Raw genomic sequence first — 15,412 nt, forward strand, 5'->3', positions numbered from 1 at the left:
GCAGGCAGCTGGGACAGGGATTACGTTATTGGGAAAAAAGCCTTTCTGTCCCAGGGAAGGCTTACCTTAAAGAGGGCAAAGCTTTAGCTTACAAACATTTAGGCTCTGATGGGTAGATTTTTGCTTCTTGTATTAGGTATTTCAGCAAAGCTTCAGGATGGATTTTAAACAGCAAAGACAACTAAATTCTGGAGTCAACAGAGATCTTGTCTGTGAGAGTGTAGCCTTTTTACAGCATGAGCACAGGGAATAGTAGGTGGATGCGGCAAATCTGTTCTTCTGTAGGTCATTCTGAGCTTCATTCAGGGTCATGAGCAGAACCTGTGAAGAGGCTGATCTCTTGACTCCATTTGGCTTGTCACATGCTGGTAAGGTTCACCCCACTACTGGGATTGAGGTTTGCTCTGATTTGTTAATTGCATAAGCCTTGATTATGACTTTGGATCTGGGGAGCCAAGACCCTGAGTTTACCTGCAGAATGGGGGCATATTTTGTTAGTGAAAACAAATGAATAGAACAGGACCCTTATATAGGAGATATGCTTCTTCTGGGGTTGAGGTAGAGAAAGCTAATGAAAATCCAAAAGCTAAGAAGGCAGTTAATGAAGCTTATGCCTAAAAGACTTTGTCTCTGGGAAACAGGTTTATTCAGGCAATCAAGGAAGAACTAGGTTGTTTTAAAAAATATGATTCTGGGGCTTCCCTGGTGGCGCAGTGGTTGAGGGTCTGCCTGCCGATGCAGGGGATGTGGGTTTGTGCCCCGGTCCGGGAAGATCCCACATGCTGCGGAGCTGCTGGGCCCGTGAGCTAGGGCCGCTGAGCCTGTGCGTCCGGAGCCTGTGCTCCGCAACGGGAGAGGCCACAACAGTGAGAGGCCCGCGTACCGCAAAAAAAATAAAAAAGATTCTGTCATGCATATTTGAAAGTTGCTGAGAGTGGATCTAAAAAGTCTTCATCACAAGAAAAAACATTTTTTTTTGTAACCATGTATGGTGATGGATGTTAACTAGAATTACTGTAGTGATCATTTTGCAATATATACAAATATCAAATTATTTTTAAACTAGTATAATGTTATATGTCAAATATACCTCAAATATAACAGTTTTTAAAAACAGCTTCTGTCATGCTACCAGAACAGAACCAGTGGAAGAGTGAAAGGCAAATAGAAGACTGACTGAGTAAACTGGAGGAAGGCAGGGATTTTTTTTTTTTTTACAATATTTTTAATCATGCTAAAGAGAAACAGACACATAGATCTGGAAGTGAGACTGGTAGAGGTAACAGCAGATTTCTGTCTTCTCCCATCTGTTGCCCCCTGTGGGGCATGAATCCTTGGTTCCGGGAGGAGAATGGGGGGATGTTTGCACTCCTTAGACTGCTCTTTCTTGCTTGGAATTTTCTTTCAATGTGGGTATAATTGACTTCACTCAGGTTTTCTGTGCCCTGTGGGATGCTTTTCCTCTGTGGTCTCAAAAGTCTTTGCTTCCAGCTTGCTCCCGTCTTCACAATGATTAGTCTCAGCAGGGCAGAGATTTTTTAAAGCTAAAACTGTGATCTTAGTAGACAGACCAGACAGATATGAAAAGGAAATGAGTTTGGTTTTTTTTAATTATACTTTAAAAAATTTTTTTTCTTTCCCTTTGGCCACGCCCCGAGGCTTGCGGGATCTTAGTTCCCCGACCATGTATCGAACCCGGCCCCAGAAGTGGAAGCGTGGAGTCCTAACCATTGGACTGCCAGGGAATTCCCGGGAAATGAGTTTTTGAAGGCTCAGCTAGGTAGATATTAAGAGGGTGAATAGACTCATACCTACGTGGAATGAGAGGAAATAGAGGTAAAATTACAGATTTGTGGGAAGATATTATTTTAAAAGTGGTGGGAGGACATTGGTAATCGCTCTGGGGGGAAAAGAAATTAAATTGGATCCCTAACTCACAACATATACAAGAGTAAATTCCAGAGGTCAAAAGCAAAAGCAGGGGGCTTCCCTGGTGGCGCAGTGCTTAAGAACCTGCCTGCCAATGCAGGGGACCTGGGCTCAAGCCCTGGTCTGGGAAGATCCCACATGCCGCGGGGCAACTAAGCCTGTGTAAGCCCGCGCTCGCTGCAAGTAGAGAAAGCCCGCATGCAGCAACGAAGACCCAACACAGCCAAAAAAAAAGAGAAAGGACTTGAATAGACATTTCTCCAAAGAAGGTAAACAAATGGCCAATAAGCATAGGAAAAGATGCTTAACATCACTAATTGCCAGGGAAATGCAAATCAAAATCACAAAGAGATACCCCCTCACACACATTAAGATGGTTACTATTTAAAAAACACAAAACCCAGATAATAAAGAAATGTTATCAAGGTTGTAGGAAAAATGGAGCTCTTGTGCACTGTTGGTGGAGCTCTTGTGTGTAAAATGGTGCAGACTCTGTTCCTCAAAATTGAAACAGAATTACCATATGATAGAGCAATTCCACTTTTGGGTATATACCTGAAAGAATTGAAAGCTGGGACTCAAGCAGATTTTTTTTTTTTTTTTTTTGGTTGCATTGGGTCTTCGTTGCTGCACCCTGGCTTTCTCTAGTTGCGGTGAGCAGAGGCTACTCTTCGTTGCGGTGGGCGGGCTTCTCATTGCCGTGGCTTCTCTTGTTGCGGAGCACAGGCTCTAGGCTCGAGGGCTCTAGAGCACAGGCTCAGTAGTTGTGGCGCATGGGTTTAGCTGCTCCGCAGCATGTGGGATCTTCCCGGGCCAGGGCTCGAACCTGTGTCCCCTGTGTTGGCAGGCAGATTCTTTTTTTTTTTTTTTTTTTGGCAGGCAGATTCTTAACCACTGCACCACCAGGGAAGTCTCTCAAGCAGATATTTGTATACCCATGTTCCTAACAGCATAATTCACAATAGTCAAAAGGTGGAAGCAACCCAAGTGTCCATTGACAGGTGACCTGATAAACAAAATGTGATATATACATATGATGGAATATTATTCTTTCTTAAGAAGGAAGGAAATCCTGATACATGTTACCACATGGATGAATTTTGAGGGCATTATGGTAAGTGAAATGAGCCAGACACAAAAAAGACAAACACTATATGTTTCTGCTTTTATGAGGTAGCTAGAGGAATCAAATTCATAGAGACAGAAAGTAGAATGGTGATTGCCAGGAGCTGGAGGGCAGAGAGAACAGGGAGTTATTGTTTAATGTGTACAGAGTTTCAGTTTTGCAAGATGAAAACAGTTCTGGAGATGGATGGTTGTGATGATTGCAGAACAATGTGAATGTACTTAATGCCACTGAACCATACATTTTAAAATACTGTCTTATTTCTCCAAAGAAGATATACAGAATGCCAACAAACACATGAAAGAATGCTCAACATCATTAATCATTAGAGAAATGCAAATCAAAACTACAATGAGATATCATCTCACACCAGTCAGAATGGCCATCATCAAAAAATCTAGAAACAATAGAAATGCTGTCTTAAATTTCATGTCATGCATGTTTTACCATAGTTAACATTTTTTAAAAGGTTAGAGCTTCTGCATAACAAAAGTCACCATTAAAAAAATACTTAAAGAAAAATGATAGGGCTTCCCTGGTGGCGCAGTTGTTGAGAGTCCGCCTGCCGATGCAGGGGACACGGGTTCGTGCCCCGGTCCGGGAAGATCCCACATGCCGCGGAGCGGCTGGGCCCGTGAGCCATGGCCACTGAGCCTGCGCGTCCGGAGCCTGTGCTCCGCAACGGGAGGGGCCACAACAGTGAGAGGCCCGCGTACCGCAAAAAAAAAAAAAAAAAAAAAAAAAATGATAAGCCACAGCCTGAGAGAAAGTATTTGTGATGCATAAAACCAAAAAAGGATTAGTATCCAAAGTACATCAAGACTCCTTCACATTAGTAAAGAAAAAGAAATAACTCAATAGAAAAGTAGAAAAATATAAAAAATGCCCAACAGTATGTTAAATTAATTAAACAAGGAGGCCATTAGATTGAGGTGGTTCTAAGGCCTTAGCAGCCTGCATAAGCCAGCCGAAAAGTAAATGCCTCAAGGTTAAGAAATCGAAACCTAAAGACAACCAATCACAAACAGCCAAATAGTCTTTCCCAAATAAGGCAACGGCTTAAGTACAGCCAATCAAATAATTTCCTTGCTTTGCTTCTGCATCTTCTCAATAAAAGTCTTGCCCCTAGCTCCTGTCAGTGAAGCACTCCCAACCACTTCTGGTTTGGCATTGCCCTATTCAAATTGAGTTTTGCTCAAGTAAACTCTTAAAATTTTTTTCTTTTTAAAAATTGAAGTATAGTTAATTTACAATATTGTGTTAGTTTTATTAAAATTTTTGATTTGCCTCAGTTTATCTTTTAACAAGAGGCATTTCAGAAGAGAAAACCCAATAGACATATGAAGAGAGACCCAATTTCATTAGTAATCAGGGAGATGACTGGAATGGGGAGGCTAAATTACAGTGGGCAGAGAAAGCCTCTCTGAATAGGTGTCATTTGAACTGAGATCTAAGTGAAAATTTGAGCAAAACAGCCATCCGTACAGAGTTCTGGAGGGGGACTTCCCTGGCTGTCCAGCGGTGAAGACTCTGAACTCACAATGCAGGGGGCCCGGGTTTGATCCCCGGTTGGGGAACTAGATCCCACATGCCACAACTAAGAGCCTGCATGCCGCAACTAAAGAATCCCACATGCTGCAAGGAAGATCCTGCACGCGGCAACAAAGATGCCGTGTGCTGCAACTAAGACCTGGTGCAGCCAAATAAATAAATAAATAAATAAAGTTCTGGAGGAAGGGCATTCCAGGCAGAGGGAAGAGCAAATGCAAATGTCCTGGGCTGGAATAAGTTTGGCGATGTCTCAGTCAGCCCAGGTTGCCATAACAAAATACCACAGACTTGATGGCTTAAAGAACAGAAATTATTTTCTCACAGTTCTGGAAGCTGGAAGTCTGAGAACAGGGTGCCAGCATACTTGGGTTCTGATGAGAGTTCTCTTCCTGGCTTGCAGATGGCCACCTTCTCATAGTGCCTTCACATGGCTTCCTCTTCTTATAAGGCCACAGTCCTATCGGATTAGAGCCCCACCCTTATGACTTCATTTAATTTCAGTTACTTCCCCAAAGCCTTATCACTAATTTCAGTCCCACTGGGGGTTAGGGCTTCAACATATGAATTTTGAGGGACACAGCATTCAGTCCATAATACCTCAGTGTGGGGCTTGCTTTAAAAAGTCAATTTGAGGGAATTCTCTGGTGGTCCAGTTGTTAGGACTGTGTGCTTCCATTGCAGCGGGCAAAGGTTTGATCCCTGGTTGGGGAACTAAGATCCCACAAGCCTCGTGGCTAAGTAAAAAAAAACTCCTCAATTTGAGGAGGCCAGGACTTCTGTACTGAATGTGGAAGTGAAAACCTACAGATCAACTCCGAGACTAGATAAGATAGAATGACTCCTCCCACAGTCCATTTTTAGAAGTATAAAGAAGTAAAGCTTATGCAGGCTGAGGGGAGGGGAATTTAGGGGGAAGTTATATTGGCTTTTAATTCCTTGCCAAAGGCACAAAAACTCTGTTCCCCTTCACAGGGGGTTTCCCTCCTCTGTCCTCTGAGTTTGACAACAGAATGAGATGCAGTTCCTAAGTTCCTTCTTTCTTTGCTACCCTCCATGGTAACACAGGGCTCTTAGTTAATAGGTTTTACTGCTAATTACCAGGGAACAACAAAAGTATAACAAACAACAATGTCTAAACATGACTCATTCAAATAGAGAATAATCACATGTCAAAAATTTCTTCACCTTGTTAAAGAGGAAACAGTAAGATGGTGAAGCTGGTTCAGAGAGCATTTTGAGGAAGTAGATATTTGAGGAGGGGTTCTTAGATACTAAACTGGTTAATCTCTGCAGGGTAATAAAAAATGATAAGCTTTGGGATTCTTTTTTATACTGGAAAGGAATACTTTGGAACTCAAAACAGACAAAAATCTGAGCCTTTAATAAATAGTAAATAGCTAAGCAAACCAAAATACTTTCCTTGGCCTACATATATGGCCAGTGGGCCAAATCTGGCTCTGCTGCTTGCATTTATAATAAGGTTTTATTGGACCACAGACACATCCATTTGTTTACATATTGTGTAAGGCTGCTTTTGCTCTAAACAACAGAGTATTATGATGACAGAGTTGAGTAGTTGACAGAGAGCAGATAGCCCAAAAGCCTAAAATATATACTATCTTGGACCTTTACAGAAAAAGTTTGCCAACCTCTGCTAGAGAATTAATCCTTGGGTGGGCTTGTTAATCAACGTCCTAGATGACATGGCAAGAGCTACACTGCCCTCTCTTGGTCTTATTTGCAAAATTTGGCTAATTTTTCTTAAAAAGGAGACGTTTGGCTTAAAAGTTGAGGGACATTTGGAGAGTTGTCATCTCTGGCCTATAATTCATAAATCCTCCTGTCCACCAACTTCAACACCCCAACACCCGCTTTGTGCATTGGTGACTGTCTCAATGCACCTCCTTTTAAGGGCAAGGAGGCCTGAAAAATAATTGGTGTTAAGTAATGTCCTTTACAACGTCATTTTGCTCAACAGGGCATTCTGTCTTGGAAGTAGGACTCCAGTTAGGGCTTGTGCCTCATAGTAATAGTACATTCACATGAAAGGGTTTCTTGGGATGTTCTCTGAGCTTCTTTGAATTAAGTTCTACAGCTGTTGCAAACTGCAAGTTTTGAGAAGGCAGCAATAGTGTGTGCTTGACCACTGCTGCTTCCCTGGTTCCTGGCACATAGTAGGTGCTCAGTAAAATATTTGTTGATTGAATGATAGATCCAATGAAAGACTAAAGACAGAGGGTTTGTTTTCTCCTCACGGTCAGCCCTGTGTGAGGAACAAAGTTTTGGTGACAAAGGCTGCCACCTGCAGGAAGAAAACTGAAACTGCAAGATTCAGAACTGCTAGGCCCTGAGGAAAATACAGTCAACTGCAAGGCAAGATTACCAGAGAATCAGTTTTTTCTCCTTTAGTTTAAGACAGAATTAATCAACATCATTTTGTCCTTTACAATTAAGGAAACCTGCACCCTTTCTTTAATAACATTTAAAGCCTTTGGAGTGCTTAATAAGTGCCCAGCACCATCCCACGCACACACAATTTTGCGGTAGGTACCACTAGTCATCTCCATTTTATAAATGAGGAATCTGAGCAGAGAAAGCATGACCAAGTTACACAGCTAGAAGGTGGCAAAACTAGGAGTTTGAACCCAAACATCGTGGCTTCAGAATGTGTGTGTTTAACCATTTCACTATACTACCTCACTATGCCTGATATGGAAAATGTTTATAGGAAACATAGAAACATGGCGAATGGAACCCATGCAGATATCTCTGCTCTCTCCTGAACACTACTAAAATGATAGAAAAGGGATCCAAAAGTTCTAAACTCACAGAGAACAGGAGAGAAGATGACTGCTCATGAGAGATGCAAATCCTTTGCAGAAGGTAGGAAGTAGATGGATGATTTAACTGAGTGGAGAAACCCTAGGAAGGGGATGCCAGTGAGGAGTAAGCCTGAGCCCTTGGCAGTGAAAGCACAGTGTTCTAACCACTGGACAGCCAGGAAATTCCCCTGAAAACAGACCATTAACTGTACATCTATACTAGGAGCTGTTAACCCCAGATTCCCTCCTGTGACTCCTTACCCCAATCCCTGCAAAGATTATTCTTTGGAGAACTGGCAACGTGACAGCTCTAGGTTCAGAGATCACAGTCAGAGAAAAGGATGGAGCTGAGGCAACATGCTAAAAACAGAGGGGTTAAATGAAAGTGTGCAGCTAAAAAAAAAATTGGAACTTTTTTTTTAATAATCATGTGTTTGGTGGTAGTATTGGTATTGCTATTCTGAGACTTAGCACTATGCTAAGTGTATTCTGGGACAAATAATAAATTATGTTGGAGTTTTTGAGAACCAAGCTTTATGGTGTGGAAGAAAGGAAATATGTATGGTCAACATGGTTAAGTAAAACCCCTCTAGTCTTAATTTTAATTGGAAACGTCAGTATGATGGACTTTGTCAGAGAGGTTAAATAACTTTCTCAAGGTCACCCAGCTGGTAAGGGATGGAACAAGAGTAACAGCCTGGTCTTGCTCCAAAATTTGTGAGGGCCTCCTGGAGGAGGTGAAATTTGAAGGATAAGTAGGATCAATAATAGACTTCTCTCAATCTATGGAAGATGTGTTTACCATGACCCAGGAATCCTGGGCTGACCTGGAAAGAGTTTGTTTCTGAAATGTCAAAACCCAAGGCCAGCCTCCAAGTCATAGTGACCAGATGACCAACAGAAGTTACCTGGGTCTCCCCCTGTGCCATCTCTTTAAAAAATTTCAAGAACAGTGAGATGTATTTTCACTAAGTCCTCAAAGTAAACACTTCTTACAGTACAGCCATAGAAGACTACACAATTTGTTTGAGTCTAATTTTTTTTAGACTTGAAAAATGTTCACAAGATTTAAAATTTGCTTTCATGTCTAGTTTGAGCAGTAGATGTTGGGCAAGGCTGGCAGGAGGAAAGGATTTGTGCCCTAGTTTCCAAATGCTCCCCCTAATGGAACATAGGGATGATGTGATTATGAGAGGGAACATATGTTTTTTTATTTGTTTTATCGTTGTGGTTATTTAATTTAATAATTAGTTATTGGGAGTTCCCTGGTGGTCCCGTGGTTAGGACTCGGCGCTTTCACTGCTGTGGCCTTGGGTTCAATCCCTTGTCGGGGACTTAAGATCCTGCAAGCGAGGAGGCATGGCCAAAACAAAAAATTAGTTATTAAGTGAAAAGTAACACATGCAAAATAGATTGAAGATCGATTCTCCTTCCTTCCTCCTCCCCAGAAACTGTTACAACTACCAGCTTCTTATGTCTTGCAGAGAACATTTTAAGAGGAAACTTTTAGGCTGATTCATCTCAGAAGATGACAGAAGTTAAAATATGACTGATCTTTTATTATCCCACTATAGTAAGCAGTTGCCCTCTGAGGGAGAAACTACAGCTAGATTTAGATTGGACGGACTTTCATTATTCGTCTTAAGGAATACACAAATGATCCCTATTAAAAAGAGGTACCAATTTAAGTCTTTGTCCAAACAGACCTAGTTAAACTTCTTCTTTTCTTATCAGGCCATCTTTTTTTTCCCCCCCTAATAAGTGGACAATAATGTAGAGGTGGGGATTCTGGGGTTTGGATTTAGGGTTAATTCCATCCAGATTTTTCATAACTATGACTATAATAATTCTGATGTTTCCAGGACATTCTAATTTTTAAATTGTCTTCTTAACTACCTGCACGCTTGTCAGACCATGGATTCTGATTTGGGGCATGGAGAACATGCTTTGACAGTGTGAGGTTGGTGCTTTTGACATAGGCTTATGCAGTCTTGTATTTGCTTTTCTTTGGTCTCCATGTTCTTTCCAACAAATTTGGGTTAACAAAAGGTAAAGGCTTTAAACAAGCTGTAGCAGAAATGCCTGACCCCATGACCAGGTAAAATGAAGCAGGTTCAGGCCTCAAGAAGTACTCACTCACAGGCTGCCAGTAAGGGGTGGATGAAAACGGGGCTACCTGCAGATCCTGAGAACAAAACGATGAAAACATGTTTACAACATGGAAACAGAAATTGAAGTGCGGGAGGAGTGAGCAGTGCCCTTCAGTGGTACCAAGAGGTCAGCTCACTTCCTTTTTTTTTTTTTTTTTTTGCGGTACGCGGGCCTCTCACTGTTGTGGCCTCTCCCGTTGAGGAGCACAGGCTCCGGATGCGCAGGCTCAGTGGCCATGGCTCACGGGCCCAGCCGCTCTGCGGTACGTGGGATCCTCCCGGACCGGGGCACGAACCCGTGTCCCCTGCATTGGCAGGCGGACTCTCAACCACTCCGCCACCAGGGAAGCCCACTTTCATTTTTTGAGGCTCTTTGTTTACAGAAAAATGAAGAGTTAAGTTCTTCATTTAATATTTAACAAATTCATTTTAACCCCAAGGTTAAAATGCCAAGTAAATGTGCCATTACAAGATGATTGGATTTATTAAAAGCCAACTAATAAAACTGCAGTGAGATACCACCACACAATTATTAGAATAGCTAAAAATGAAATTGCAAACAAAACTGAACATACCAAGTTTTCATGAGCACGAGAAGCAACTGGAGTCTCATACACTGTTGGTGGGCATGCAGAAGGTACGTCGCTTTGGGAAAAGGTTGGGAATTTTCTTATAAAATTAAACAGCCACTCACTATACAACCCAGAAATCTCATTCCTAGGTATTCACCCAAGAGAAATGAAAATCACACAAAATCTGTATGTGAATGTTTATAGTGGCTTTATTTGTAATTGCCAAAAACTGGAAAAACTTAAATTCCTTCAACTTGTGAATGAATGAAGAAATGGTGGTATATCCCTTATGGAATACTTGTCAGCAACAGAAAGGAGTGGATTGAAAGAAGCTCTTGCATATATGGCCAAATTATTTTTTAACAGTGGTGCTAGGACTATATAAGGGGGAAAGGACCGTCTCTTCAACAAATGGTGTTGGGAAAACTGGATATCCACATGCAAAAGAATGAAATTAGACCCTTACCTTATGCCAAATACAAATATTAACTCAAAATAGATTGAAACTATTAAATTCCTAGCAGAAAACATAGGAGAAAAGTTTCAGGACATTGGATTTGGCAATGATTTCTTGGATATAACACCAAAAGCACAGGCAAGAGTGGGACTACATCAAACTTAAAAACTTCTGTGTGTCAAAAGAAACAATCAACAGGGTGAAAAGGCAACCTATGGAATGGGAGAAAAATAATTGCAAATCACATATTTGATGAGGGGTTAATATCTAGAATATATAAGGAACTTCTACATCTCAAAAACAATAACAAAAACCCAATTAAAAATTGGGCAAAAAACCTGACTAGACATTTCTCCAATGAAGATATACAAATCGCCAATGGGCACAGGAAAAGATACTTGATATCACTAATTATTAGAGAAATGCAAATCAAAACCACAATGAAACATCACCCCACACTCCTCTGGATGTATGTTCTAGAGATCTGTTGCACAACAATGTGAAAACACTTAACACTGCTGACCTGTACACTTAAAAATGATTACGATGGTGTTTAACGGTATGTGGGGTTTTTTACGATAATAATAATAAAAGTAATAAAAGAAACACCCCTTTCCTCAGCTGCCGCTAAGGTGCTCGGTCCTTCCAAGGAAGCTAAGGCCGCCTTGGGGTGAGGCCCTCACTTCATCCGGTGACGAGCCCCCGCCTAGCACTGGCCCGTACCATGGCCTCCGTCTCAGGGCTCACGTGCATCTACTCGGCCTCATCCTGCACGACAATAAGGTGATGGTCACCCAGGATAAGATCAATGCCTTCATTAAAGCACTGGTGTAAATGTTGAACCTTTCTGGCCAGGCTTGTTTGCAAAGGCTTTGGCCAATGTCACATTGGGAGCCTCATCTGCAGCGTGGGGGCTGGTGGACCTGCCCCAGCAGCTGGTGCTGCCCCAGCATGAGATCTTACCCCCTCCACCACTGCTGCCGCAGCTGAGGAGAAGAAAGTAGAAGCAAAGAAAGAAGAATCTGAAGAGTCCGATGATGACATGGGCTTTGGTCTTTTTGACTAAACATCTTTAGTAACACGGTCAATAAAAAGCTGAGCTCTTAAAAATAAATAATAATAATAAAAGAAACAGACTGTTGATACATGCAATGTGGATAAATCTCAAAGGCATTAGGTTAAGTGAAAGAAGCCAGGCTCAAAAGGCTACATACTGTATGATTCCATGCATGTGACATTCTGGAAAAGGGAAAATCACAGGGACAGAAAATAAGCAGGTCAATGTCTTACAGGGCTGGGACGGTAGGAGGGGCTGACTATAAAGGAGCATGAGGGGAATTTTCTGCATGGCAAAATTGTTCTGTATCTTGATTATGGTTGTGGTTACATGACTGTATGTGTTAGTTAAAATCATAAAACTGTATACCAAAAAAACTGTACATTGGTGCATGAGAAAACCTGTATATAAAAAACTGTATGCAAAAATTTATACTGTATATAAATTATCCCTCAATAAAACTGACTAAAAAGAAATGTGGAGTAAATGTGGAAAAATGTGAAATCTGAATGATCTCGGTGCAGTGTACAGTGGTCTTTTTTGTACCTTTTATTGTGATTGAAATGTTTCAATCTGAAAATAATTTTTTTTTTTTTTTGCGGTATGCGGGCCTCTCACCGCTGTGGCCTTTCCCGTTGCAGAGCACAGGCTCTGGACACGCAGGCTCAGCGGCCATAGCTCGCGGGCCCAGCTGCTCCGCGGCATGTGGGATCCTCCTGCACTGGGGCACGAACCCGTGTCCCCTGATCGGCATGCGGACTCTCAACCACTGTGCCACCAGGGAAGCCCCTTAAAGTTGTTCTTAAGAAGCCAATTATTTGGGACTTCCCTGGTGGCACAGTGGTTAAGAATCTGCCTGCCGATGCAGGGGACATGGGTTTGAGCCCTGGTCCGGGAGGATCCCAGATGCCGCGGAGCAACCAAGCCCGTGCGCCACAACTACTGAGCCTGTGCTCTAGAGCCTGCGAGCCACAACTACAGAGCCTGCGTGCCACAACTACTGAAGCCCGCGTGCTTAGATCCAGTGTTCCGCAACAAGGGAAGCCACCGCAACGAGAAGCCGGTGCACCACCGCAATGAAGAGTAGCCCCCGCTCGCCACAACTAGAGAAAGCCCACAGCAGCAACGAAGACCCTAACGCAGCCAAAAATAAAAGTAAATAAATACATTAATTAATTAATTTTTAAAAAGCTGATTAGTTTATTCAAACTTCAGTATGGTCCAATAATAGGATGCAACTTTAAAGTTGTCTGGTAAACAAAGAATTGTTTCATTCTTGTCAATGCATGTCTGTGACTGTATTTATTACTTCACTTTCAGAAAAGGTCAAACTTGTAAATTTGAGACCTTTCAAGAATGTGAAGTCTGCTCAAATAGCCCTTCTGCCCCCATAATGTTTAAGAAAACATTTGAAGAACAAGAATAGTATCTGGTGGTTGACTAGGCATGTGGGAAATGCAAGGAGGAGAGAAGCTGGGGATTATTTTCTTCTGGGTGTTGATTTAGAAATGAATTACTCGACAGTTCACTTCAGTCAAAACAATAGAGTCAGTCCTTTCTCCTTACACAGGCTTCATCTCCTGTCGTTCTAAGAAATCCCTTTATAAAGCCTAATGATTCTGCCTCCCTCTTTGTAAAATATTTGGCTCAGATGAATAAAGATGGGTGTATATACTTAATCATAGGCAAAACTGCATACTTAATTTTAGACAGATTAGAAGCCACGACTTTAGCAATAATAATAACAACAATAACAGTCAACTCACCCCAAACCACACCAAAGACCAAGACAGAGGGGTTATCACTGTTACATGAAGTCAGACTCAGCTATTTTTCCACCCAGCTGCTACTCCTGTCTTTGGTTTTTCAGGCTCCTCGCGTGCGGCAGCTTCCAAGTGCAGAATTCCAAAAAGCTGAAATTGTCTTGATTCCTCCCAACGCTGGCACAGGCTATAAGGAATTGAGAATGCCAATAATCCTACAGAAACAGATGGACATTTTAGATCACAAACATTTACGCACAATGCAAATGCTGCAGTTTTGGACAAAATATGGAAATAGATCTTGGCCCTTCTTTGTGTCCTTCCATCTTAATGAGGGAATCTGCCAAGGCGGGGGGACAAGGAAGAGAGAAAGGATCCTTTGGGTTGAAAGATGAAAAAAAACCTAGCAGAAAGGAGTCAGCTGTGAAATGAAAAGTTTCAATGTTCCCAAGGTTTGCAAAATGGATCTGAGCTGATGCAGCCCTCATCTTGACTGTATAAAATATCATAAAATTACTTTGGGCCACCTACGGAGTGTTTGAGATTGAACTAAAAGGGGTGGTGAGATTATTTCCCAAACCACAAACTCGAAAATGTTAGAACTGACGGTCACTTTATCAAAATTTAATCCAACAGCCTAAAATTTCAAAACAGAAAATAGGACAACATGATTGACAGATACTAAGGTATAGAAAAGAAAGTAGAGGCCTGGAAGTAAAGAGAAGATTGAAAAACAAGTCATCCTGGATTTAGAAGTTGTGAGATGAAGGTTTGGAAAATAATAGTTTTTTTTTTAAAGGAAAGTGTTACATACAAGCATTATCAAAAGTGGTCCAGAATTTCAGGTGGATGTTAAAACAATCCTCTGTAGAAAAGAATTGGAAATATCTGTATTATACATTTGATCCAATTATATTTTATACACTTTCTCTGGAATGCCATAGGAAGGTGCTAAAGATGTCATTTTGATGATTTAGCTTTGCTGTATAAATTTAATAAACTAGGTATATATACTGTTTTGGCATTCTTTTTTTTTAATTTTAATTAATTTATTTATTTAGTTTTGGCTGCGCCGTGGCTTGTGGGATCTTAGCTCCCCAACCAGGGATGGAACCCAGGCCCCCAGCAGTGAAAGCGCCAAGTCCTAACCACTGGACCAACAGGGAATTCCCTTGGCATTCTTCCAAATTGGAAAAATGTGTTTCCTGAATAATTACCATGATACGTTTAAGTATTTTCACATTCATTTCTGAATTGTAATGAGATTAAGTATCAAAGATATAGCCAACACACCTGGGCTGGAATACTTCTATAAATATGGCAGCTTAGAACTGAGGGGCTTCCCTGAGTCTTGTGGTCTTCAATTCATTTTGTAGAGTTACAGTAGATTTGCTTTGTTTTTTCCTTTTAACACCTATAAATCATTCTATTTAATTTCTGTCAATTTTTTTTGTCTGTAGAAAAAGTTATTAAGTTTTCATCTGTCCCCCTTATCACAACACAGTGAACAGAAGTTATCTGGCGACTTCCTGGGATACAAGCCCTAGAGGTAGTTACTATCCCTGTCATACAGATAAGAAAACCGAGGCTCAGAGAGCCTAAGTGGGCTAAAACAAAAACGGCAAAGAAAGTGTCGACAGGTGTGAGACAGAGAAAATTCAAGGATAGTGATGTGATCTCTGCTCCTTCAAAAAGCCCTATTTAGTAGCTTTAGGAGGGTGGGTCCCAAAATTTCTGTCCCCCCCACTGGTTGCGTTAGGACATTTGTTAAAAATATTGATCCCTGAAAAAAAAAAAAAAATATTGATCCCTGAAAAAAAAAAAAAAAAATACTGATCCCTGGACCCTGCCCTAGGCTTATTGATTCAGAATCCCGAGGCGGAACCTGGAAATCCGCATTTTTTAAACAAGTACCGCAGTCCGCTTGGAAACCACATGCGGGATTCACAAGCCCCAGGTGTCCACTGGCTTCACACTGCCCCAGG

At 41.5% G+C, this 15,412-nt stretch overlaps 1 long non-coding RNA gene and 1 pseudogene across 1 annotated transcript; one reads left to right on the forward strand and one right to left on the reverse strand.

The window, feature by feature from the left end:
* Window positions 1-1,202: 1,202 nt before the first annotated feature.
* On the reverse strand, window positions 1,203-2,633 carry LOC112408720 (uncharacterized). The gene is made up of 2 exons (XR_003004994.1): window positions 2,485-2,633; window positions 1,203-1,557 (listed from the first exon to the last, which is right to left on the reverse strand). It is a non-coding gene; the product is annotated as an uncharacterized LOC112408720 (long non-coding RNA).
* An 8,677-nt stretch (window positions 2,634-11,310) lies between these two features.
* LOC112408832 (60S acidic ribosomal protein P1 pseudogene) lies at window positions 11,311-11,673 on the forward strand (annotated as a pseudogene).
* Window positions 11,674-15,412: the final 3,739 nt, after the last annotated feature.

This window comes from Neophocaena asiaeorientalis, unplaced genomic scaffold (assembly GCF_003031525.2).
Source record: "Neophocaena asiaeorientalis asiaeorientalis breed wild unplaced genomic scaffold, Neophocaena_asiaeorientalis_V1.1 scaffold77, whole genome shotgun sequence".
NCBI lineage: Eukaryota > Metazoa > Chordata > Mammalia > Artiodactyla > Phocoenidae > Neophocaena > Neophocaena asiaeorientalis.